This window comes from Pinus tabuliformis, chromosome 6, assembly GCF_031772625.1.
Source record: "Pinus tabuliformis cultivar Carrire ecotype Pingquan chromosome 6, CPIR1, whole genome shotgun sequence".
NCBI lineage: Eukaryota > Viridiplantae > Streptophyta > Pinopsida > Pinales > Pinaceae > Pinus > Pinus tabuliformis.
The window spans coordinates 1,376,428,194-1,376,453,938 of NC_142292.1; the positions used below are offsets into that span (position 1 = coordinate 1,376,428,194).

Genomic DNA, 25,745 nt, shown 5'->3' on the forward strand with positions numbered 1-25,745 from the left:
TCCCTCAGTATTTGTTGCTCATAATGATGAAGTGAGCAAACTTTGGCATGAGCGATTTGGTCACTTAAACTATCGCTCCCTTCAGCATCTATGTAAAGAAAATATGGTGACAGGTCTTCCTATGGTATCTTGCAGAGATGGTGTTTGTTCCGGATGTGTACTCGGAAAACATCATCGGGACAGTTTTGAAAAACGTGCCTCTTGGCACGCCTCAGCCCCTTTACAGCTTGTGCACAGTGATTTATGTGGTCCACTTCCTGTTGCTTCATTCTCTGGCTGCAAGTATTTCTTAACTTTCATTGATGATTTCTCCAGACGCACTTGGGTATACTTCTTAAAACTCAAGAGCGAAGTATTTAACACATTTTTGGCCTTCAAAGCCTTTGTTGAAAAACAATCTGGACATCAAATTCTTAAGCTAAGAACTGATAATGGTGGAGAATATGTTAAAAACACATTCATCAACTTTTGCACCGAAAATGGAATTCAAATGCAACATACTGTTCCATACACTCCACAACAAAATGGTGTAGCTGAAAGGAAAAATCGCACCTTAAAGGAAATGGCTAATTGTATGCTGCAATCTAAAGGACTCAGTCTTAGTTTTTGGGCCGAAGCAATTAATTGTGCAAATTATATAATCAATCGCACTCCTACTAAGGTTCTAAAGAATATCACTCCAGAAGAAGCTTGGAGTTCCATTAAACCAGATGTAAGTCACTTTCGTGTTTTTGGAAGTGAAGCATGGGCCCATATTCCAGATGAAAAGCATAAAGCTTTAGAACCTAAGAGTGAGAAATGTACTTTTGTTGGATATTCTGAAGATGTAAAAGGTTATAGACTTATTCCATTTAAGTCCAAAAATGTTATCATTAGAAGAGATGTAAAATTTGATGAAAATAAATCGGCCTGCGAGCCTAGTCCGGCGGATGTGCCACCTCTTCCTATCTCTTCTACTTTTGAAAACATTTCTTCTTCAGATGATGAAAGTGAGGATGACAATCCTCCCCCACCTTCTCAGGATCCTCAACTTCCAAGATGGGTCCGTGCTACTCGGGATGCAGCAGGTGATCTTGCCGGTGATCCTACAGATCAGCGACGTACACGTTCTCAGTTTGAAAGAGCCTCTTCTTTACTGGCTCAAGCTCCAGTAAATCATGATCCTGACACTTTTGCAGAAGCTTCAGGCCATCCACATTGGGAAGCAGCTATGAATGAAGAATATCATTCATTGTTGGCAAATGATACATGGGATCTTGTTCCTCTACCAAAGGGACGCAAACTTGTTAGATGTAAATGGGTTTACAGAACCAAGTATGGACCAGATGGGAAAGTTGATAAACATAAAGCTCGTCTTGTTGCTAAGGGCTTTTCACAGGTTGAAGGCATTGACTACACTGAAACTTTCTCCCCTGTTGCCAAAATGAACTCTATCCGCCTTGTTCTTTCCCTTGCTGCCTCTTTAAAATGGGAAGTCCATCAGATGGATGTTAAATCTGCCTTCTTGCATGGGGACTTGCATGAAGAAATCTATATGGAACAACCCATTGGCTTCATCCAAACAGACTCCAGCCTTGTATGTCGACTTAAGAAATCTCTTTATGGTCTCAAGCAAGCTCCTCGGGCTTGGTATGCCAAAATGGATAGCTTTCTTTTAGAATCTGGCTTTTCTAGGTGTTATTCTGACAATACTGTCTACACCAAGAAAGTGGGCAACTCTCTTATCATCCTTGTTCTTTATGTTGATGATCTTATTCTTACTGGTAGTGATCCCAACCTTATAAACCATGTGAAGTCCAGCCTTAAAAAGAAATTTGAAATGACAGACTTAGGACACTTACACTATTTTCTCGGTCTTCAAGTCTTGCAATCCAAGGAGGGTATTTCCCTTTCCCAATCCAAGTATGCTTGTGATATTCTTCGTCATTTTCACATGGAAGACTGTAAGCCAGCCCCTTCTCCCTTTCAGTCTGGAGTCAAACTTTCAGTCTCTTGTACTTCTCCTGAAGTTGATGCTACCTTATACCGTCAACTTGTAGGAAAACTCTTGTATTTAACCCATACTCGTCCTGACCTTTCCTTTGTTGTTGGCCTTGTTGCTCGTTTTATGCAAAACCCCCATGAAAGTCATTAGAAAGCAGCCAAAAGAATACTTCGTTATGTTCGAGGTACAGTACAGTTTGGGATTCATTACAGTGCCAAAGCAGCTCCTCTACTAGTTGGTTTCACTGATTCTGATTGGGCTGGTGACCCTGATGATCGGAAGTCTACTGCCGATTATGTCTTCACTCTTGGTTCAGGACCTATTACATGGGCTTGTAAGAAACAGGCTGCCATTTCTCTTTCGTCAGCAGAAGCAGAGTATCGTGGTGCCGTGGAAGCTAGTAAGGAAGCCACAAGGCTTCGTCAGATCCTATCAAAGTTTGGCTTTGAGCAGCAGCATCCAACCACACTTTGGTGTGATAATCAGAGTGCCATTCAGCTATGCAAAGATCCATTCCAGCATCAGCGCAGCAAACACATTGAACTACACATGCACTTCATCAGAAAGCTCATTCATGACCATGTTCTTGAAGTGCAATATTGTTCAACAGATGATCAGGTTGCAGACATCTTCACAAAGGCTCTCACAGAGGCGAAGTTCACTAAACTTTGATATATGCTTGGAGTTCAGGAAGTTGTCACTAAGGGGGGATAGACTCTAGTGCCTCCTTCCTTCTCCTATTGTGTCATATTTGTAAATCCTTCAATCCTATCCCAAGTTGTTCTTAAGGGGGGATGTTAGGATATTCCGACACATAGGAAATAGTTAAGTTCAACTTGGTCTAGTATAGAGTTAGGTAAAGTGTGTTTCTTTACCGTTGTACATTTTGTAACTTACAATCCGACGGTCACGATATGTAGTGATCCGACGGTTCACTCTCTCCTCGGTATTACCGACACTTGATCCGTGGCTTGACACCCGATTGGTCCATGAGTTCTATTTAAAGCGCATGGAGGGTCATTGTTCGAAAAATCCGTGCATGAGAGAAGCTTATGTAAATTTTCATTCTTTGATTAATAAATTGCCTGTAGTAGCCACGTTGGCGCAGGCCGTGGACTGTTTCCCTCTTTGAGGGTTTTAACCACGTCAAAAATACTGGTGTATTGATCTGTGATCTGGTTGTGAGCGGTGTCCTTTTGGTGTTCTTTCTGAGGAACTTACCCTGTAAATTCCTACATTATCAACAGTTTGGAGCATCCATTGTCCACATACCATTATCTACTTTGGTTCTAGGCATATAAAAAAATGCAACATTCTTCTTTCCTTTCTGCCCTTTTCTTCATCCATGTCTTGGGTTCTTCTTGTGCTTGCTTGATTTGAGGAGTTGATTTGATTTTGTTGGTTCTACAATCAACTGCTTTATGTCCATAGTTATAACAACTATATCATTCAATATAATCAGATAAAGGAGAAAAATGATTGTTGTCTTTGGGATCATTCTTATGTTAATCTACAAATCCGCTACCTTTATTTCTTGTTGTCTGATAAGATACATTCATTTTATTTCTGATTTAATTATTTCTAAGCTAGGCTCTATAATTTACTGCCTTGTGACTAAAATTCTTACATGAATAACAATAACCATAGAAGATATTTCGGTACCTAGGAGAAATTTGCCTTTGAGGATATGATCTTCTAAATTATGATGACTTTCTCTTTGAGGGGAATAAGGTTTCTGCTAATTTCTTGCTTTATCTTTTTGGCTGTTAGAATTGTTGTCACTTGCCCTCCTTTATTGCTGCTAATTTTTATTGATGTTTCTTATTGTCTTCTTGTCATTTTCTTCTTTTTGTTGTTGTTGATTTTAATCATTTCCTTTGGTTGCATTGCTATTAGGTCCTTTGAGTGCTTTAATAAAGTTGATTGGTTCTTTGTCTTCAAGTTTCTTGGTGCTTGTTTCTCCCTTGTAAACTAGACCAATCTTAATGAGGGGAGATCTTTGAACACTTGGAATTTCATCCAATTTGTTAGATCCTTTAATAAATTTCAGATTTTGGTCGAGTTATGCTTGAGTCTTATCTAATTCTTTTCTAAATAGACAATTTCTTCTTCTAGTTTCTCACACTCCTTCCCCTTCTCTTTCAGCTATTGAAATAGAATGTCTTCATTCTTCTTTTCTTTCTCCAACTCAACTTTTACAAGGAGTGATGAATCTTCGAATTTGTGCTTTTCTCTTTCATATTTAATCAATACCTCTTTTTGTGTGATATCCCTCAACTTAATGATTACCTTGTAATTAAATGTATAAGTTTAATTTTTATTTAGTATGCTACATTAAAAGACAAATCGACATTAAATCATAAGTAACCTTGTTGATGAGAACTGTTGGTAAAGTTACTATTTGTAAAGTTGTAATTGTGTTTTTATTTTATAAATAAAGACAAAACTTGGAAATTAATGATCAAGCATAGATGGCTGAAAGAGGAAAGAGTCTGCAATTCAATTATAAAAAAATATTACTATTTTATCCATCAGCAAGTCCTAGGCATCTAATCAGGATGATTAGATTTATTTCTAAAATTATGATATTTTCTAATTAAATGTTTCCTAGAAGACACAGGTTTGTCCTTAGAAGTGGGAAACAAGAGCTCATTATTGATTAGTTAACTACTTGCCACCTATTGATGAGGTGGATACATTTAATAACCACCCAAAGAGTGGTAGATGGATAATATCTCTGTAATTTTATTGGCTTTTGTCTCACAATTTTTTGAGAGAGTAGAATTGGAGAGACTGAAGAGAAGTAGTAAGAAAAAGACAAAAGAAGAATTACAAGCCTTATTTTGCTCGAGGGGACCAGCAGAGGCTGTGTCAAGGTTGGGAAGAGCGAGATACTTGACTCTTAATTTCCGAGGAAAAATTGTTCAAGTCGGTGCTTCTAACTCTTGTATATGTTAATTAGTATTTAAAAAGGAATTTGTTTACTATTTTGTCTGGGTTTTGATGTCCTTAAGTAGAACGAAGAATAGAAAGTATAATTAATCTCTCAGTGTCTTGCATTGAGTACATTTATGCTTTACTTTTGAATAGAAAGAAGAAACACAGTCGATTACTTTTTATATATTGCAAAAAAGGGGAAAGGAAGCTAGTTCCTTGTACAATCCGAGGAGGGCTGGATCAAAGTAGAGCGCAACAGGGAGCGCAGTCCCCACAGCTACTTTAACAACCCTGTTTCTTATAAACTTCAAAAAATACAAAATATGACTTGAACACCTTAAGCCTCGCGAAGAGACCAAACCCGCACTTAACTTTGAAAAAACAAACTTAACCAAAAACCCGCACTTAACTTTGGAAAAGGCGGACATAAATACAAACACACGAGACTAAATTTCCACTTTTCCACAACCTTGGCACGATTATCAAAACTAACCTTTATTAGGCTCAATCTCCACCGTAGATTTCCTCCATCAAATCTGACAGACACCACTGAACGTCAATCATTAAACCTGCACGTCTCTCCACTACCGTCGATCCACACGCAATAGATCCAATGGCGAGCAAGGATTTCGGGTGAGCAAATTGCGCAAAGAATACCCGCCTGATAAAGCAGTATTATCGCCCCACCTACTTGCAACGTGTCCAACGGTGAGTGGAATCGGGGGGTTCCCTCCTGAAACCACTTACCGCTTAATCACCTCCCGATATACCATTCCTGCTTATTCCCGCCTTTTCTCTTTGACTAAATCTCACGCAAGTTAGCACCCGATGACCCTTGATCTGCCTCCATCGAGTTCCTCTCCCGATACTTCTGATGTCATTCCTTATCCGTTGATCTCTGGATCCAACGGTTCCTGTGCGAGGGTTCTTCATCTGTCTCCTCACGCTTTCTTTGTGGCAATTCTTCAATGTTTTGTGGTTTCTAGTCCTAATGTATTGGTCTCTGTTGAGGAGAGACTTGCTGCTGTTGATTGCCTTACTGTCTCAGGTCGCCTGGGAGCTTGTGCAGGTGAACTTGGAGACCTGATTGTTACTTGCATTACCGTTACGGTCCAAGCGTTTGTGGTTGAGGAGGACAATTGAAATATTGTTTCATCATATAGTGTAGCTTTTTGGGATTATGAGAGTCGTGTGCTCTAAGCAAGGCTGATTACAATTGAGAACCTCTGCTGACATATATTCTCTGCTTTCCTCATGCAATCTCCATCTTGAATTGATGTTTTGATTCTTCTTTTTTATTTCCCCCCCTGTAAAATTTCTTGTGATATTCTTTGGATCTATATCTTCTTTCTTGATCCTCATACTGGGTGTGGGGGTCATGGTATACTTTCTTCATAAACTTCATTATTCTCTTTGACAACCCCAATTGGTTTGTCAATTGCTTTGTTGGCATGGCTATCAGTGTCCTTATTTTGGTTTCTCAGGACATGCTTTATGGTTATTTTTCCCAGACTTTCAAAGCTTTTTCTGATCCTTTGATAGATTATGTTGATGGCTATGCTTTTGAAGTCCCTTTTGGCATCCAATGTTGCTATTATGATAGCCGAGTCCCCTATTATTATAGGGTCCTTGATTTCATTTTTGTTTAAAAGCCTTGTGCCTAGGAGAAGGTTGTATGCTTCAACCCTGTTGTTTGTCATTTCTCCAAGGCTCCATTCATAGGTTATTATTTTTTTCTATTTGGATCTAGTATAACTCCTCCTGCCCCTGCTTTCCCTGAGTTATTTTTTGAAGCTCCATCAAAAAAGAGAATGTGCCTCTTCTATTCTTTTATCCATTCTGCAAATTCTTTATCATCCAATCTTAATTTCCAATTCTTGTTTGTGTGAAATTCTTTATTTTTTGCTATAGCTGCTACTTTTGCTTTGTTTTCTAACATTGATTTGTTGTACCAATATTTCTCTTCTTGTTGTAAGTCGTTCTAGTCCATTTTTGAGATTTCATTTGTACTTATTATCTCTGCAACTTGGCTCCAAGTTTTTGCTAGGATCTTGCCTAGATTTGGCTTTTGTTCTTTGAAAATGCATTTGTTTCGGGCTAACCAAATTTGCCAACACAGGATTGAAGGGAGACATTTCCATATCCTATTTATTGTTGCCTTTTTTTTCTTTGTATATGGGTAGATTTTATCCCAGTTTTTATGAAGAGTTGTCAACTGAATTGTTGGATTTATGTTTATTTCCAAAGGACTTGTTGCCTGTTTCCAGCACTCTCTCGCCACCATACAGTTAATGAAGAGGTGTTGGATTGATTCTTCCTCCTTTTGACACATGACACATTTTGATGGCCCTTGTATTCCTTTTTTTTAATTTTCAGAGGTAAGAATTTTGCCTTTGAGAAGTGTCCATGTGAAGACTTTAATTTTGGGCAGAGTCTCTGAATTCCAAGCTGCCTTCCAAAGACTCTAGTCATTTTGATTGTGGAGTTTTTAGAGGAGGTTGTATCCCAATTTCACTGTGTAATCCCCTCCATTTGGGTCCCAAACAAAGTCATCCTGCTCTTCTATGTTGATGGGCGTAGCCCTTGCCAGATGGACTTTTAAAATTTCCCACTTACTTTTTAGTCTTGGTGGTGTAGCCAGCTTTTTCCATCTTACCCAGTTATTCTGATCCCAATCCAAAATAGAATAAAGAGTGTTAAAACTTTGCTCTTCCATCCATCTCTGAAGTCCCCTTAAATTTTGTTGCTGATTTAAGGGGTTTTTCCCCATTATTCTATCCTCCCAGATAGAAATTGTTTTGCCATTCCCTGGATTTTTGGATATTTGATCTCTAATGAGAGGAATTATCCTTTTAACCAATTTCCAGATTTGGGTGCATGGCCTGTCTGGAATAGTTTCAGTGAGCAGCTTTGTTCTATGACAATTTAAGTATTTCATTGTTAGTACTTTTTCCCACCAGTGGTCGTTCCCATTTATCATTCTCCAGATAATTTTTGTCCCTAAAGCAATGTTCATTAGTTCTGGCAGGCGTATTGCTATACCTCTTTTTTCATAAGGAATAGTAACTTGCTCCCATTTAACAAGGCTGAATTTTTTATTATCTTGCTTTCCTCCTTGCCAAAGGAAGCTTCTAATTATCAGTTCCATTTGCCTGTGGGCGCTTGCTGGAGCTATAATGATTGCATACTGATATATAGGCAAGGCCGAGAGAAGAGCTTTAATCAGTGCCACTCTTCCAGCCAGGTTGAGCCACATCACTCCCCAATTCTGAATTTTTCCCTTCATTCTCTCCACTTGCTTGTTCCAGACTTTTGATTTTACCACTTCCTTTGCTAAGGGCAACCCAAGATAAGTGAAGTGGCTCCAATTTATTTGTAAAGGTATTTCCAGTATTTGTGAGATACGTTGCATTGTTTTTGTTGGGGTATTCCAGCAATATATTCTGCATTTGGAGTTGTTTAAAATTCCTCCTGAAGCTAGGAGAAATTCATCCAGGACTTTTTTGAATCGTTTTGCTATAATGCAGGATGCCCCGCCTATGAGAAGGGTATCATCTGCAAAGAGAGAATGGTTTATATCTTTGACTCCTCTCGATATTTGGATCCCTGTTATTTTTTTTCTCTTTTCTCTGATTTTCCAGCATAGCACTCAGCGATTTAGCCATGATGATGTACAAGAATGGAGAAAGCGGACAGCCTTGCCTCAGCCCTCGTGTGCTTTGGAAAAATTTACTGGGTCGACCATTGATTAAAGGAGCTATCCAAGGATTTGATATACATGCCTGGATAATCTCTATGAAATTTGTTGAGAAGCCAAACCTTTTGAGAGCTGCTGCAAGAAAGTTATGGTTAACTCTATCAAAAGCATTAGCCATATCTAACTTAACAATCATTCCTCTCTCCTTTCTTTGGATACTGTTGTGGATAGCCTCCTGTACAATTATCACATTGTCTATGATTTGCCTCTTGGGGACAAATCCTCCTTGGTTTTCTGAAATTATTTCCGGAAGTAATTTTTTCATTCTGTTTGCTAGAATTTTGGTAAGCATCTTATAAGATGAGTTGCAAAGGGAGATTGGCCTATATCTGTTAAAAGTTGTACGATTGGGTACTTTGGGAATGAAGGCTAGGAAGGAGGATTTTGTATTTCCTCCAATCTTTTTTTTTTGAAAGCATTTTTGAGCATTCTCATTAGGTCTTTTTTTATAATTTCCCAATGTTGTCTGTAAAAGGCCATTGTAAACCCATCTTGACCTAGTGTCTTATCAGGGTGGAGGTTCCACACAGATTACTTCTTATCTTTACAACATTATCATACAAGAAGTAATCTGTATCTATATAGATATAGATATATAGATACAGATTACTTCTTATCTTTACAACATTATCATACCATATCTAAGCTTACACAATATCTTAAAAATAGATTGTTTCCCTTTTTCGATCTATCAAACCTTTGATTGTTTATGTATCGATTCTATCATTTGTATGTTCTATGTAGAATATTATTTCTTAGTATATTGTGAAGTTCTTTTGCGACTATTAATTAAAATGTTGGACAGTTGAGAACCTTTATTATGATAAACCTTTAGAGTAAAATCTTATGAAAAGTAATAGAAGTATCGTTGGCATGTAAATTAAGAGGTCCTTTGGGTAGGAGTTGGAATTAGTTCTCAACTCAAATCTTCAGATGCTAGTATAAGAAATGTTAAGAATTTGATATGTATATTAACTATAAGCATTTAATAATGAATCATAGCCTATCACATCTTCTAAAAGTATTATTAAGACTAGTCATGGATCCATAAACTGATAACAATTATAAATAGAAACTTAATGAATAGTTGATATTATATCTTAATAAAAAAAACAAATAAATAAATAAAAATTGGTATTGAAGGGTCTTTAAAGTGGTATCAGAGTTGTAGTTACAACATTGGTCCTTATCTGGGTCCTAAAAACTAAAACATTTATACATGTTATGAACAAATTGCACAAAAGAACTAAAAAGCAGAAATATCGAGGAAGAATTTAACGGACAAACTTCTGTAGGATCACCAATAGGTCATGCAAAACATGATGCTAAATTAGGAATGGTTGTGGGTGGAACCAGTAAAGTAGCAAAACAACATCTTGAACTATTGCAAGTGATAAGGAGTCTAAAAACAGATCTAGATGATATTAAGGCTAATCAGGAAAGGTTAGTCAAAGCTAGAGAGGAGCAAGAGGAGATCAATGGATACCTATTAAGGAAATTGGAGAATGATAAAGTCAATTAAAAAAAATCATAGGAAAATATCTAGGAGTAAATATGATAGAACCACAAGCAGAAGAAACTAAATAACCTCTAGTGACAGTCCCACTAATAAGTCTAGTGATCAAGAAGAACAAAGATCAAATTGCATCACTTCCTTGCCCATAAAAAGGAGATCATCCTCTCAATTACAGGGAGAGTTTAAGAAGATTAGACCTCCCAATTTCGATGGTAAATATGAAGAAGGAGCGGAGGCATGGCTCCTTAACATGTCCAAATACTTTGACGTATACAATTATCTAAGTAATCTGAAGGTGAGATTAGCAACTTACCAATTAACCGGTAAGGCAAATTTGTGGTGGGAGGAAAATAACGTTGTTAAAAGAACCAGAAGAAAGAATTTAACTTGGAAAATGTTCAGGAAATTATTTAAAAATGAGAATTCGAATGAGAGGTATTTTGATGAGAAAGCTAGGGAGTTACATGAGTTGAATTTGGGACAACTTACCATGGATGAGTTTGCTAACAAATTCATGAGCCTATTAAGATATGTTCCTTACTTGAGGGAGGAGAAAGCAAAAATCCAAATATTTGTTAGTTTCTTACCTATCTCATATTTAGAAAGAATTGAGTTTGATCAACCTAAAACTATGGATATGTAACAGCCCTGGTGAAAATTCTATGTAATAAAAGTTAATAAAAGAAAAATAAGACCGCGGTTAAGGGACACTTATTCCAAGCTGAATGTTGGGCAAAGATATCTTAGTGGGCATCACTGGATTTGTGTTTGGGCTAAGGAAAATTGGTAAAAGCTAAGGGCAAAGGCATTAAAAGGCAAAAAGGCACTTTGGCACATTTATTTATGAAAATAAAGGAAATTAAGAGAAAAATAACGTGAAAGGTCACAGGTTGCATGTGAGGAGAAAATTGAAGGAAAATGAAGAAAATAGAGGCCTCATTAATAAAAAGGCTTCTGAGGATCAGTTGGAAGCTCTTGGCTCAAGTTTAGTGAGTGTAAACTTTTGTTAGTTCAAGTTTGGAGCTTTCTCATTATTCTCTCTCACACACTTTGGATCACTGAGTTTCCTTGGAGCACTCTAGTTTGGAGCAAGGAAGGAAAAGTAGGCAAAGGAAAGGAAAGGGAAAGCAAGCAAGGATCAAGGAAAGGAAAGCAAGATCAAGCAGCTTCAGCATGAATACTTGCATGTAACCTTTTGCATGTGTGATTTCCTCGCTAGTTTGGACATGCATGGCTTTGCATGTTGGTGTATGGTTCTCTTGTTGTTAGTGGCATGGTTTTTTCGGGTTAAGACAGTGGATTTCAGCCTAGCCTTTCCTTTTTCAGGATGCCATGGTGTTGGGATGTTTATTTCAATTTTTGAGCTTTGGTTTGTCGTATGGATTTTGGAATATGGGGCGGAGGTGGTCTCGAGTTCCATTACCAAAGGCCTAGGAATCCCTTGGCCAATTTTGGCAGGATACACGATAAAGCCTTAGGGAGATGCCTTAGTTTAGGGCCTAGTGATCCGAGTTTGGATTACAATAAATCCTGAGAGACAAGGAGATAGAAAATTTCTCAAGGATAATGATGGATTCCTTATGGCATTCCAATTTCTGTTCGGTTTTGATCGGAGCACCGGTTTTGGTGTGATCACGGTTTGATGAGGGTGGAGGTGGTTTAACCTCTAGATTCCCTTGGTGGTTATTGGATTAGTTGTTCTATGAGATCCCACAATCATGCTTGTAATGTGGCATGAGGGTGACCAGCTAAAAGAGAGATTTGGTTTAGCCATGTCTATGGTCGGGTGGTACGTGGAAGTCCCAAACTTGGTCGAATTTGCCTATGATTAATAAAAGCTAAGTTCTCTTACTTTTGCACGGATTTATATGTGCATTTAATGGCTTCCCTATCTATGATATTTACATGGTTTTATGTTGATTATAAGTATGGTTAAATGATTGGTTCATGTCATGTTTATCTCATGTATTTACTTGTAACTATTAAATGGATGGATGCAAGACCTAATTGATGATGTGGTAGTTCAATGGAGAAGGAGATGACCCTTTTGATTATGTTTCATAAGTTGTTTCAGTCGTTTATGCTTTGTCTTGTATCCTCGACTTGTAGGTTGCATTGATGCCAAGTGTTTGACAGAATGTCAGTCCCAGTTGGGGATGTTCAAGCCTAGTCCCAAGGTTGATTTTGATTGATCAACATTGTTATCATGTCTTTAATGAATTCTGAAGGTTGTAACAAGTTTTGGGCAGAGGTCGGGACTTTGGGCTAGAAAAATGGCTTAAATCCCGGGATCCTTGGCACATAACTAGTAATTTTGGTCCACAATCGCTGGCACATAACTAGCAATTTTGGTCCATAGTCACTGTTAGGTAGGCCTATGAGAGCGAATTTAGGTTGTTGGTTGCTCCCTTGCCCATAGCATGAGAGCGACTATGACCTAAGAGATCCAAAACAATAGTGGGACCCAGGGACAGGTTGTCTGACTGGCGGACTTGTCTCCTGAGGGTTTCGTGGATGATGTTAGATGACTGTGCGTGCTGTTCCATTGATTCCACTTCCTTAACATCACATAGGAGGTCGTATCTGATCATAGTAGTCCATTGTATCATGTTTACCCCGGTTGACTTGGTTACTCTGGGTAGACCTAGGAGGGGGTGTTACAGATTGGTATCAAAGCATGGTTGCACTCTCCTTCGGTGAATGTGTTGGCCATGCATGCATGCCAGTTGCATGCATGTCTCTTACACTTGCATTCAATGTGCTTGTTGCATTGCATAATGATTGATAATGATGGTAGTAAGGTTTTCATGAGGAACTTGATGATTTTGTGGAGCACATCGTCAGGAGTATATGATTGGTTACATGATTATATGTAGCTTGATTACATCCTTGTATGTTAGGTTTCATTCTTGTATTTTTTATTACATGTTTCAGTCTTGCAGGTTGGTTACAAGAATGGATCGCTCATGCTCGACTACATGCGTTCATGCGTATGTGTATTTGATTAAACATTTCTTATGCATATTGATGATTGCATGTGGCAATGCCTACAATGGAGTAATGGTTGTTGTCATGCATGAGTTCATAGTTTTTGTAGTTGATATGGTCATGCATTGATGACTAGACCATTGCTAGAATGATTTTAATATGGTTTGGTACTCATGTGTTATATGTCTCTATGCAGTTGCCAAGCATCTATGGTATTAGTTATAGTTATGTATGAATAGTAGGTCAAACATGCCATGGTTTGGATTATGGTAAAGCCTGAGAGACAAGGAAACAAAAAATTCCTCAAGGATAGTGATGGATTCCGGATGGCATTCCAAGTTTTGTCCGGTTGTGATCGGAGCACCAATTTTGGTGTGATCACAGTTTGATGAGAATGGAGGTGGTTTAACCTCTGGATTCCCTTGGTTGTTCTTGGATTGGTTGTTATATGAGATCCCACATTCATGCCTAGATTATGGCACGGGGGTGACTAGCTGAAAGAGATATTTGGTTCAACCATGTCTATGGTCAGGTGGTACGTGGAAGTTCCGAACCTGGTGTTATAGACATATTTGGGCACATCAACCCCAAACTTATATGTCGATATATTAGGTCTCATCAACCCCTAAAAGAGTTGTTTCATACCCTAAAGGAACATAATCATCTGAATACATCATTCCCCAAAAGTTCCATCTGAGAAACCATTCAGAAATTGCCTAAATTGAACCATATTGACTGCTCCACTGGCAAAGTGCGATGCATACTAAATGGTACACTGCTAGGGTGCGATGCATACTGTTTAGGCCTTCTATAGGGTGCAATGGGCGAGGATGGACAAATTTCTGGGACAGTGTGTTAGTTGTTTGCTCATGGAATCTTCAAGAAACTTCTCCTGTGCCACTAGACTCTCTGAATTCGCCCAAGGATGAACAAGGGAACTAAGAAACCATCTCCAATCCCTTCTCTTGTGGAACCAATTGTTACAAGTGGAATGACACTAATCAAACCCCATGGATGACTCACACCCTTACAAAAATCTATAAATTGATCTCCCATCCAAGAGATCAAAGGGCTGAAATATTGTGAATTGCAAGGAAGTGTTGATAGTTTGTCATTGAGGAGAGAACATTGTATTCTTGTTGGTGTGATCTTTCTATTTCATGAGGTGAAGAAGGATTGAAGCTGGGAGGATGGCGCTGGATCAGACAACTGGGTTGTAATTCTCCTTTCTATTAATAAAGCTCTTCAAGTTTTCTCCCATATGATTGTGCAATTGTGAATGCTATCATTTGTTCATTATATATCTGATTATGTAATGTTTATGTTGTAATAGATCACGATGCTTTGACGGTTCTTTGTTGTTGTACTTGTGTAGGTACTCTCCAAGCGTGTTAAGTAGGGGGAGGAGTTACAAGATCTGCCAAAGGGGAGAGAGATCAAGCAAGGGATTAAGCGAAAGTTCCAGATTGGTTCCATTATCTTTCTCTTATCTGTTACACATAGGAAAAATCATTGAATTGCTTTAAACTGTTGTTTCTATGGTAGCTGCCAAACCTAGAGGGCTAGCATTCTTTAGGAATACTAGTTTTCCCTGAAACACCTGGTCGAATTAAACTATGATTAATAAAAGCTAACTTCTCTTACTTTTGCACTGATTTATATGTGGATTTAATGACTGCCCTATCTATGATATTTACATGGTTTTATGTTGGTTATAAGCATGGTTAAAGGATTGGTTCATGTCATGGTTATTTCATGTATTTACTTGTAACTGTTAAATGGATGGATGCAAAACCTAATTGATGATGTAGTAGTTTAATGGAGAAGGAGATGATCCTTTTGGTTATGTTTCATAAGTTGTTTCAGTCATTTATGCTCTGTCTTGTATCCTAAACATGTAGGTTGCATTGATGCCAAGTGTTTGACAAAATGTCAGTCCCAATTAAGGATGTTAGGGCCTAGTCCTGAGGTTGGTTTTGATTGATCAACATTAGTATCATGTCTTTAATGAATTCTTAATATTGTAACAAGTTTTGGGCAGAGCCCGGGATTTTGGGCTAGAAAAGTGGCTTAAGTCCCGGGGTCGCTGGCACAGAACTGTTAATTTTGGTCCACAGTCGCTGGTGGGCAAGCCTATGAGAGCGACTTTAGGTTGTTGGTCGCTCCCTTGCCCATAGCATGAGAGCGACTATGGCCTAAGAGATCCAGAACAATAGTGGGACCCAGGGATAGACTGTCTGAGTGGATGACTTGTCTCCTGAGGATTTTGTTGATGATGTTGGATGACTGTGCGTGATGTTCCATCGATTCCACTTCCTTGAGGTCACATAGGACATCATATCTGATCATAGTAGCCTCTCGTCTCATGTTTACCTCGGTTTTCATGGTTACTTTGGATAGACCTGGGAGGGGGTGTTACACGATGAAACCATTAGAAAAGCTAAGCTAAGTTTTCATCAAAACACACAAAAAAGGGGAAAATTATAAAGGATGGGTGACAAATAAATATAATAAATTTAATAGCAAGAGAAAGGGTTTTAAAAAACCTACTTTTACTAAAAGTGTGCAAGCAGGAAATTACAACATAAATTCTAATCAGCAGAAAAATGTTGGGCAAAAGGGAGGATCTATTGTAGGGAACATAAACTTTAGTGAGATAATGAAACCACCCATTAAATGTTGGGGCTGCGATGAAAATCACCTATGGAGAGACTACCCATAGAATCCATTGAAGAACAAAACTATATTAAATCATGTTCAAGAAGTTTGCAATATACCTAGAATCAACGTTGCTTTGGATGGAAGAGAGGAAGATCACTAGTCAACCATGGTTGATGTCCAAGGCAAAATATTTGATAAAATTGTGTTTGTACTCGTAGATCTAGGATCTACATTGAGTTATGTATACCATGTTGTAGCTGAGAGTTGTAAACATGGAAAGGAAAAAATATATAAGCCCTAGTTAGTACATTTGGCCACAAGAACTAAGAGAAAAGTGACTGAAATTAGTAAGAATTGCACAATAAATCTGAATGGAGTGCATACTACCCTCAATATGAACACATTACCATTGGGATCTTATGATATCCTCGTAAGAATGGTCTGGTTAGAAGCACATAAAGTGATATTAAAATGCTTGGAAAAGTCCTTTACTTATGTTGTTGATGAAGGAAAATCTTGCATGGTTCAGGGAATTCTAAGAAAAAATTATATTAGGCAAATCACTGCAATTCAAATGAAAAAATATGCTAGGAAAGGATGTCAATTGTTCACCGTACAAGTACAAGATTTATTTGCAAATAAATAATAACCATCATTGGAAGAATACTCTGTATTACAGTAGTTCAAGGATGTGTTTCCAGGACAAATACCAAGACTTCCTCCAAGGAGGGATATTTACTTTACCATTAATCTTATACCTGGTGTTGTTTCAGTTTCCAAGGCCCCAAACAGAATGAGTGTTCCTGGACTTATGGAACTGAAGATTCAATTTCAACAATTATTGGACAAAAATTACATAATAACAAGTGTATCTCCTTGGGAGCACATGTGTTATTTATGAAAAAGAAAGATGGAACATTGAGATTGTGCATAGATTATAAATAGTTGAATAAGATGACTATAAAAAATAAATACCCCTTGCCAAGAATAGATGACTTATTTGATCAAGTTAGAGGAGCATCCATATTCTCTAAAATTGATCTAAGGTTGGGATATCATCAAATCAGGATTAAAGATGAAGATATACACAAGACATCCTTTCGCACACGCTATGGGCACTATGAATTTGTAGTACTTCCATTTGGGTTGACTAATGCACTTGCTACATTCATGTGCCTCATGAACAATGTACTAAGGCCATTCTTAGATAACTTTGTAATTATCTTTATAGATAATATTTTGGTATACTCAAAGAGTAAGGAGCATGACCAATATTTGAATATGGTCCTCCAAACTCTAAGAGACAATGAACTATATGCTAAATTTAGCAAGTGTTCATTTTACCAACAATAAATTCATTATCTAGGACATGTAATATCAAAAGAAGGAATTGTTGTAGATCTTGAGAAAATAAAAGCAATTATGGAGTGGCCAACACCCAAGAATGTGGAAGAAGTTAGATCCTTTATGGGCATCACAAGATATTATAGGATATTTATAGAAGGATTCTCTAAACTTGCTTATCCAATCACTAATCTACAAAAGAAGGGAATCAAATTTTAGTGGAGTAAAAAATGTCTGGATAGTTTGACAAACTACAACAACTTTTGACTTTAGCTCCAATCCTAAAATTAGTTGATCTCAATAAGGAATTTATGGTATGTACAAATGCAATTAAGGAAGGTTTAGGGGGAGTTTTAATGCAGGATAGTCTTGTTATTTGCTATGAATCTAAAAAATTGAAAGAACGCGAGAAGAATTAGACTACTCGTGATCTAGAATTAGCAGCAATCATTCATGCATTCAAGATGTGGAGACACTACCTAATAGGGAGAAAAATCCAGCTAAGAACAGATAATGTTAGCCTCAAATACTTATTTGATCAACCTAATTGAAATGCTAGATAAGAAATATGGTTAACATTTACTAGTGAGTAAGATTTTGGGATTCACATATCACAGGGAAGGAAAATAAAATAGTTGATGCCTTAAGCAGAAAACTTAATCAAATTTGCATTATATCAACAGTCAATTGGTCAACAAATTTGATAGAAAGAGTCAAAACACCTAAAAAATATAATTTAGAATATCTGAAAATGAAAGAAAAGGTCCAGAAAACTGATAAACTGGAAGAGGAGGAAGATGATTTTTCACTTAACAAGCAATATTTAATGTTTTTTGGAGGTAAAATTTACAGACCTAATGACTTAAATCTAAAAAACATTATCCTAGATGAGCTGCATAAAAGACTAACAATTGGTCATCCTGGTTATAAAAAGTTTACCATTATATTAAGATGATATTTTTATTGGCCAAATATGAAAAATGAGACAGTTGAATATGTAGTAAGATGTCTTGAATGCCAACAAGTTAAGGCATCTCATCAACACCCTATTGGTTTGTTGCAACCACTACCCATTCCAGAATGGAAATGGGAAACCATTTCAATGGATTTCATCACTGGATTGCCAAAAACAAGGAAACAACATGATTCCATTATGGTTGTGGTTGACAAGTTTAGCAAAGTAGCACACTTCATCCCAGTCAAATTCAATTTTAAGGCTATAAACATTGTAAAAAAAATATGAGGGAAATTTTCAGGCTTCATGGGGTACCTAAGGTTGTGATTTCAGATAGAGATGCAAAGTTTACCTCCAAATTTTGGAAGGGGTTATTTGAAAACATGGGAACTAAGTTAAACTTTAGTACATCTTATCATCCTCAAACTGATGGTCAAACAGAAAGGACCAATAAGATATTAGAGGACATGTTAAGGATGTATGTGAAAGACAAGCAAACTAAATGGGAGGATTATTTGCATTTAGCTGAATTTTCCTATAACAATGGGTATCAAACCTCTAAAAATGAGCCCTTTTGAAGTTATGTATAGAAGAAGATGAAAGGTACCATTAAGTTGGGATCACCTTGAAGACAAATTGATATTAGGACCAAACATGTTAAAGGAAATGGAAGAGATAGTCAAGCAAGTCAAATATAATTTAAAAACAACCCAAGATCGCCAGAAAAGCTATGCATACCTAAAAAGAACTCAGAAAGAATTCAATGTGGGAGATCATGTGTACTTGAAAGTCAAACGTAAGAAGAGTACACTCAAACTTGGCAGTTGTGCTAAGTTATCTCCTATATATTGTGGACCCTTTGAAGTATTAGCCAGAGTTGGACATGTTGCTTATCAACTAGCCCTACCAACCAATATTAAGATTCATAATGTATTTCATGTTTCATTATTAAAGAAGTACGATTGGCATGTTATATAAGTGGAACCAAAGAGAGAGTTCTTAGCAAAACCATTACATATTCTAAACCGAAGAGTGGTTACATTCCAGAATAGAGATGTAGTGCAGTTGAAATTTTAATGGAAACATTTAGCTCTAGAGGAAGCAGCATAGGAGCTAGAGGATGCTTTCAAGGAAGCTTATCCTTCTATGGTTTGAATTATGAAATTATTTCCAAGAAGAAAGTACTGATTGGGGCATACGGGCGGTGTCAAATTTAAGCGGGGAAGGATGTGATATCCTTCAACTTAATGATTTCCTTGTAATTAAATGTGTATAAGTTTAATTTTGATTTAGTATGCTACATTAAAAGATAGATAGACATTAAATCATCAGTAATCTTGTTGATGATAACTATTGATAAAGTTGTTGTTTGTACTTAGGCACGACTATACACAACATAGAAATAACACTTGGAAAGGGTGGACAATTGGCTAGAGCAGCAGGTGCTGTAGCAGAACTAATCGCAAAAGAAGATTGATCGGCCACATTAAGATTACCATCTGGAGAAGTTTGTTTAATATCTGAGAACTGCTCAGCCACAATTGGACAAGTGGGTAATATCACGACAAACAATAGTGAGTATTTAGATTACCCTGATCTTGGACGTATTCCTACTAAGTTTGATCATTTTGTGAAAGACAAAATGGAAGATTTCCATATTACCTTAGAATTGGCGAAAAGAATGTAATTGTGTTTTTATTTTATAAATAAAGACAAAACAAGGAAATTAATGATCAAGTACAAATGGCCGAAAGAGGAAAGAGGTTGAAATTCAACTATAAACAAAATTATTATTATTTTATCCATCATCAAGTCCTAGGAATCTAATATGGGTGATTAGATTTTTCTAAAACTATGATATTTGCCAATTAAATGTTTGCTAGAAGATAGAGAGCTTTCTCCAGAAGTGGGAAACAAGAGCTCATAAATGAGCAATTAACTACCTGTCACCTGTTGATGAGGTGGAGATAGTTAATAACCACCCCAATAGTGGTAGATGGATAATATCTATGTAATTTTATTGTATTTTGTCTCACAATTTTTTTGAGAGCGCAAAATTGGAGAGACTAAAGAGAAGCAGTAAGAAAAAGACAGAAGAAGTATTGCAGGCCTTATATTGCTGAGGGGGGCCAACAGAGACTATGTTAAGGTTGGGAGGAGCTGGATACTTGACTCTTAATTTCCCAGGAAAATTAAGGTTGGGAGGAGCTGGATACTTGACCCTTAATTTCCCAGGAAAAATTGTTCAAGTCGATGCTTCTAACACTTGTATCTATTAATTAGTATTTAAAAAGGAAATTGTTTACTCTTTTGTTTGGTTTATTATGTCCTTAACTAGAATGAAGAATAGAATGTAGAATTAATCTCGCAGTATCATGCATTGAGTACACCTATGCTTTACTTTCAAATAGAAAGCATAATTAAGTTATTACTAATGATCAACATTGAGTATTTCTATGTTTTATCTTCGAATGATATTAGCAGTTAGGGAAAGAGAAATCATATGGTAAAAGGAAACCAATTCCATATAAAGAGCACAAAGGATTTTAATAATGGAGTATGTTAAAGCTATAAGTTGTATGTTAGTCAAGTAGATACCAGACAAAAAAAGAAGAAGTTGTGAACACTTTATTATAGTGAGGAGACTCTATTGCAATGAGGAGAGTTGTAGAGGATTAGGGAGAACAAAAAAAAAGAAAATGTGCTAAACATACAAGTATTACGAAGGCTAAAGAGAATGATAAACTTTTTATGAAATTCCAATCATTCTATTCATAGAAACTTGCTTTTGTTTTGTGAGTAACTACATGTAATAATAGTAACACTAACATAATTTTAAAAGTAGTAAGATTTCTAAAGAACATAGAAAAGAGTCGGTGCTAAAAACAATGAATGCATACACCATTAGTAAACAGTGACAAGTAGTCTTAGTACTGAGCGATGAGGATAAGTTCTAGAATTATATAGAATATTTCTTATCGCGAGACTCATTCATAAGAAAATCATAAAATTTCTGGGTTACATTATATCTATATTGAAAAATTTGTCCAAGGAAAACCATGAGGTAAAAGAACATAATAATGAGCTAAACTAAACAATTGTTATTTACTTTGAGAATGAAATATCATATTCAAACAATATACAGTTTGAGAATATAAAGGAGTCATGTCGTATCAAGAAGATTTTCTTAGTTCGGTCATCAAATCTTCTAAACAAGTACTAGAATAAAACCCGGAACAAAAATGAAAACAATAGGAATTTCCTTATTACCGTGTTTGTCTATATGAAATAAAACAACCTTTTCTCCAAAAAGGGAATTGACTATTAATTTTTTCATAAAACTCAAGAAAATTTCCCAGTTTTTCCAACAATGTTGTGAGGTATCATGCAATGGAATAGTCCATACCAGTGAATACCTAGCACATACAGAACATGATGATGTTTTGTCACTTTTGGGTGGACACCTGTAAAATTAAAAAGAAACAAAATTTTAAAACTAGAGGATTTTCCAAGAATGGAACTAGATAATTACCTTGAATGGTAGTCATGATAACTCCTAGAAATCTCCTATGCACAAGAAGGAAAGGAGAAGCCGTCAGGCAGGGAAAAATAAATAAACCATATAAATATAATCTGAAGGTAATTTAAACAAATAATCACCAGAAAGTATGTATAGAAGCCAACGGAGGTTAAGGTATTCGATTATGGCATGTAACCAGTAAGAAAATCGAAGGAACTTCATTTAGAAAACTCAGTATGAGAACACTCAAATGCCATTGACGAAGTATGACACATAAATAATGTACAAATTGCTCGTTCCTTAAGCAGGAAAATGCTAGGATCTGAGATGGGGTGAAACCCTTCCTTGTAACCCTAATGGGGTAAAATAAAAAGAAAATTTGCAAATAGACAATTCTTGCAAATAATCGAAAGTATTCCAACTGCAGAGACACGGTAAATATTCACCTAGAAGAACGTATTTGGGAAGTCATTTTCCATTCTCTTCGAAGAGCTGTGTTGGTTACATCAAAACCCTACCTTAAATTTTTAAGGGAAAACCCATGTAAACCTACAAAAATACATAGCAAAAAATACATTAGATATGAACTTGTATAACTTGAACTGCAACCTCAATAAATGGAGAATTCAACTACTATTAGAAACATTTTAAATACCTTCACTTCTAGCGAGATTCTTGCCACATTTCAAGCGAAACACCTATGCCCTCGACAAAGCACAAAGCTAGTAGACTTTGTATGATGGATGGAGATAGTATATCACAGGAGTGAAAGCGAAATTCACCTGTTAGTGTTGTGCCGACGAAGATGGCGGATAGTCGTCGAAAACATGGTTGAAAATTCTAGTCACAAAGTGACATAACCAAAGAGAGCAGATGAGAAATGAGTCAATGGAACAAGAAACTCAGAAAGATCATTAACTCATCAGTAAAACCCTAACTTGTTTACAACTGTTGATTTGGCAATAAAACAATCTGAACCGTTGATTAAGTGCAACACACTACACGATATACAGTGGTAGATGGATAGTACAGTACACTTGGCACTAGTGATGAAGTTCCCGACTACACATGGAACAATCCATAAGCGATATAGAAATACATGTAAACATATTAAACCACATTGGAAAGGGAGCCATATGAACCAATATCTTACATTAGTTCCAGTTAAACAAAAAAATACATCGTAAACTACATTAAACCCTTAAAGATTGTAAATAATTGGAAGGTCATCGTATTATCAAAAAGTCATGACTAGGTACGTGTGACAATATTGTATACATAGCTTATAATGTGAAAATGACTAAAGTGCAACTTTTTTATTAATAGTCGCAAAAGAACTTCACAATAAACTAAGAAATAATATTCAACATAGAACATCCAAATGATAAAATCAATACATAAATGATCAAAGGTTCGATATATCGAAAAAGGTAAACATTCCATTTTTAAGATATTCTCTCTCTCTTTATATATAGAAGATTGAGTTGAGAACCTTTAGTATGATAAACTTTTAGAGTAGAATCTTATGAAAAGTAATAGCAGTATCGTTGGCATGTAAATTAATAGGTTTAAGATTGGTCAGATTAACATTTGTTTGAAAGGCGTCTAGCATAGGATGCACATCGAGAATGCCATACAATATTATGACCACAAGCCATTTGAGTGAAGCTAAGGGGTTGACACTATAAGTGGCGTCCATATCTCATATCACTAAATCCATGGATTCACGATCCACCTCTAGTTTAAGACCATTATCTCGAAAGGGAGCCACATTGTAGTAATAAAGGTATATCTGTCATCCAATCTCGCTAAGGGGTAGACACCCTTGGGACATATGGATCCTGCGAATCACGGATGCTCGGATGACCTTTTTCCTCTAGACTAGAAAAACACAGAAAATCGCTAAACTTATTGACACTACGAGGCCTTACAAACAACATATTAGTGTGAATCCCAAGCCATGCCACATATTCTACCACATCGTCTCTATGCGACCTATCATGCTACGTCATTGCCACATCACTACCACATGTCACTCAAAAAAGGGTCATTTGGCCACACAAAAATGCCAAATCCACCTGCCACGTTTCCTTACCTCAGGGTGCCATGTCATCAACCTACCACTTGTCTCTACCATTTGAAGCCACATGTGTTGTCACGTTGTATTTGGATCCACTTTTATCTGGTGTTGCGTCCACTTTACACCCGACATTTTTTCTCTATGTATTACTAGTTATACCTCCCACACCTTAGATGCCCTGGTAGGTAGTGAAGGCCCATATTAATTCAGCATTCACCCATTTGGCCTAATCAAACAATATCCACCCAGCTTGACCCATTGGAACCATGACCATTTGGAACTATGTTGGGGCTCCATTAGTTCAAACTCAGGTTTTCTTCATTCCCGGGGAGTTAGAATAAGTGCCATATACAATTGGAAATCTCTCTAAGAAGGATATTAAATCAAACAATTTTCATGCACTTTTGAATAAGGTACTTATAGGCAAAATGCCTTCAAAAATAGACTAGCTAGGCTCCACATCCAACACTCAACAAACAAGCTAGAATTCCAACACTTTGGAATCAAAGACAACTTCATGCATACGACAATGACATTAATGGAAATAAATACTTACCAAGCTCCCCCTAAACTTGACATCATTGTAGAACTTAACATCAGTGACAACAACTTCCAACACACTCAATAGTCATTGTGGGAATCCATTGTACCCACCGTCCATCTTGGTGATAGTATTATCATAATTGGTGTCCCACTTGCAAGTAGGAACTAGTTGGGAAATCGTGTCCCTCTTAAATCCCACACTCTTTTTCCACTGTCTTCCTATTATACCTTGTCTCATTTTTTGAGATGTGTCCTCTATTGTGTTAACCTTAATCTATCTTGTATGTGCTACTTAATTGGTATTGGGTGTCTTATCCCACATTTCATAAAAACTTAAATGGGACACCTGTCTTGAACCAAAACTTGACTTGCTTGTCCTTGTCCTTTTTGGTTTCCTCTTTCCTTTATAATTGACACCATCCTTTATACGAGTTAAAAATTGTTCAATGATAATCTAATTCTTTTTCTTAATTAAGTTTACACCCACTAGATTTTTCCTCTCTCATATTAGTTTATCATATTGTACATGGGGTTTTCCATTTGTCTTGTACTCATACACACTCCAACCCAACAAAGTTTAATCACTCAATGATGAAATAGTAGCAATTGAGTTTGTAGGGAATAATCCCAAAATTATAAATGCTAAATGTTAAGAACACTTGGCGCCAACATTAACTAGAATTGTATGCCATCCTAAACATTTACTACATCAAAGTTCGTACACTCTTTGACATATTAGCATAATTCATATCATTAAGCATAACCATTTCCCTTACTAAAGCATTAATATAGGGTATGTTCACATCAAAACCATAACACAATAAAAGCATAAACATAAGATGCAATGGTCACAGATAAGATACAAATTTATAGTGGGAAAATAAAAAATGAAGAGAAACAACCAACTCTAAATCCATTATCTTCATTAATAAAAATTGTCCCATATCTGATCCAGGTGGAAGTTGGTGGCTACCCACCTATTCCACTTGGACCCCCACCACTATATCCATCATTTTTTTATATTTTATTTTTTTATATATTTTTTTTATTTTTTATTTTTTAATTGTAGCACAATTTACTATTTTTGGCAGTTTTTCAGGTCGTGAACTTCCTGACCCGTTTTGAGGTCCTAAACGATGTCTAACATGAGGCAATGAATAAATTTGGCCACTCGGAAGTTGTATTCCTTGGATAGATATTTCTAACGAGCTATTGTGCGCGTCAAACATAGATCATATACCAAAGTTACGACCCCAAGAAGTTGATGTACCTATTTACCCAAACGAGGCCCATTGTTTTGGCACTTCATCTCCTAGGCTTAGGTTTTTCGATGTTTAGGGTTTTCCATTATTTCTAAATAATAAATAGGCCTCCGAGCCTCATTGTAACACAGTTCAGAGGCATGTGGTCGCCACATCTCTTCTCAGAGATAAGCTACCATCGCTCGAGCTAGTCTTATT

The 25,745-nt window shown here is 36.7% G+C and overlaps 1 long non-coding RNA gene across 1 annotated transcript; it reads right to left on the reverse strand.

Moving 5' to 3' along the window:
* Nucleotides 1–21,217: 21,217 nt before the first annotated feature.
* Nucleotides 21,218–22,659, reverse strand: LOC149263759 (uncharacterized). The gene is made up of 4 exons (XR_016249923.1): nt 22,318–22,659; nt 22,109–22,211; nt 21,675–21,709; nt 21,218–21,558 (listed from the first exon to the last, which is right to left on the reverse strand). It is a non-coding gene; the product is annotated as an uncharacterized LOC149263759 (long non-coding RNA).
* Between the last annotated feature and the right edge of the window lie 3,086 nt (nt 22,660–25,745).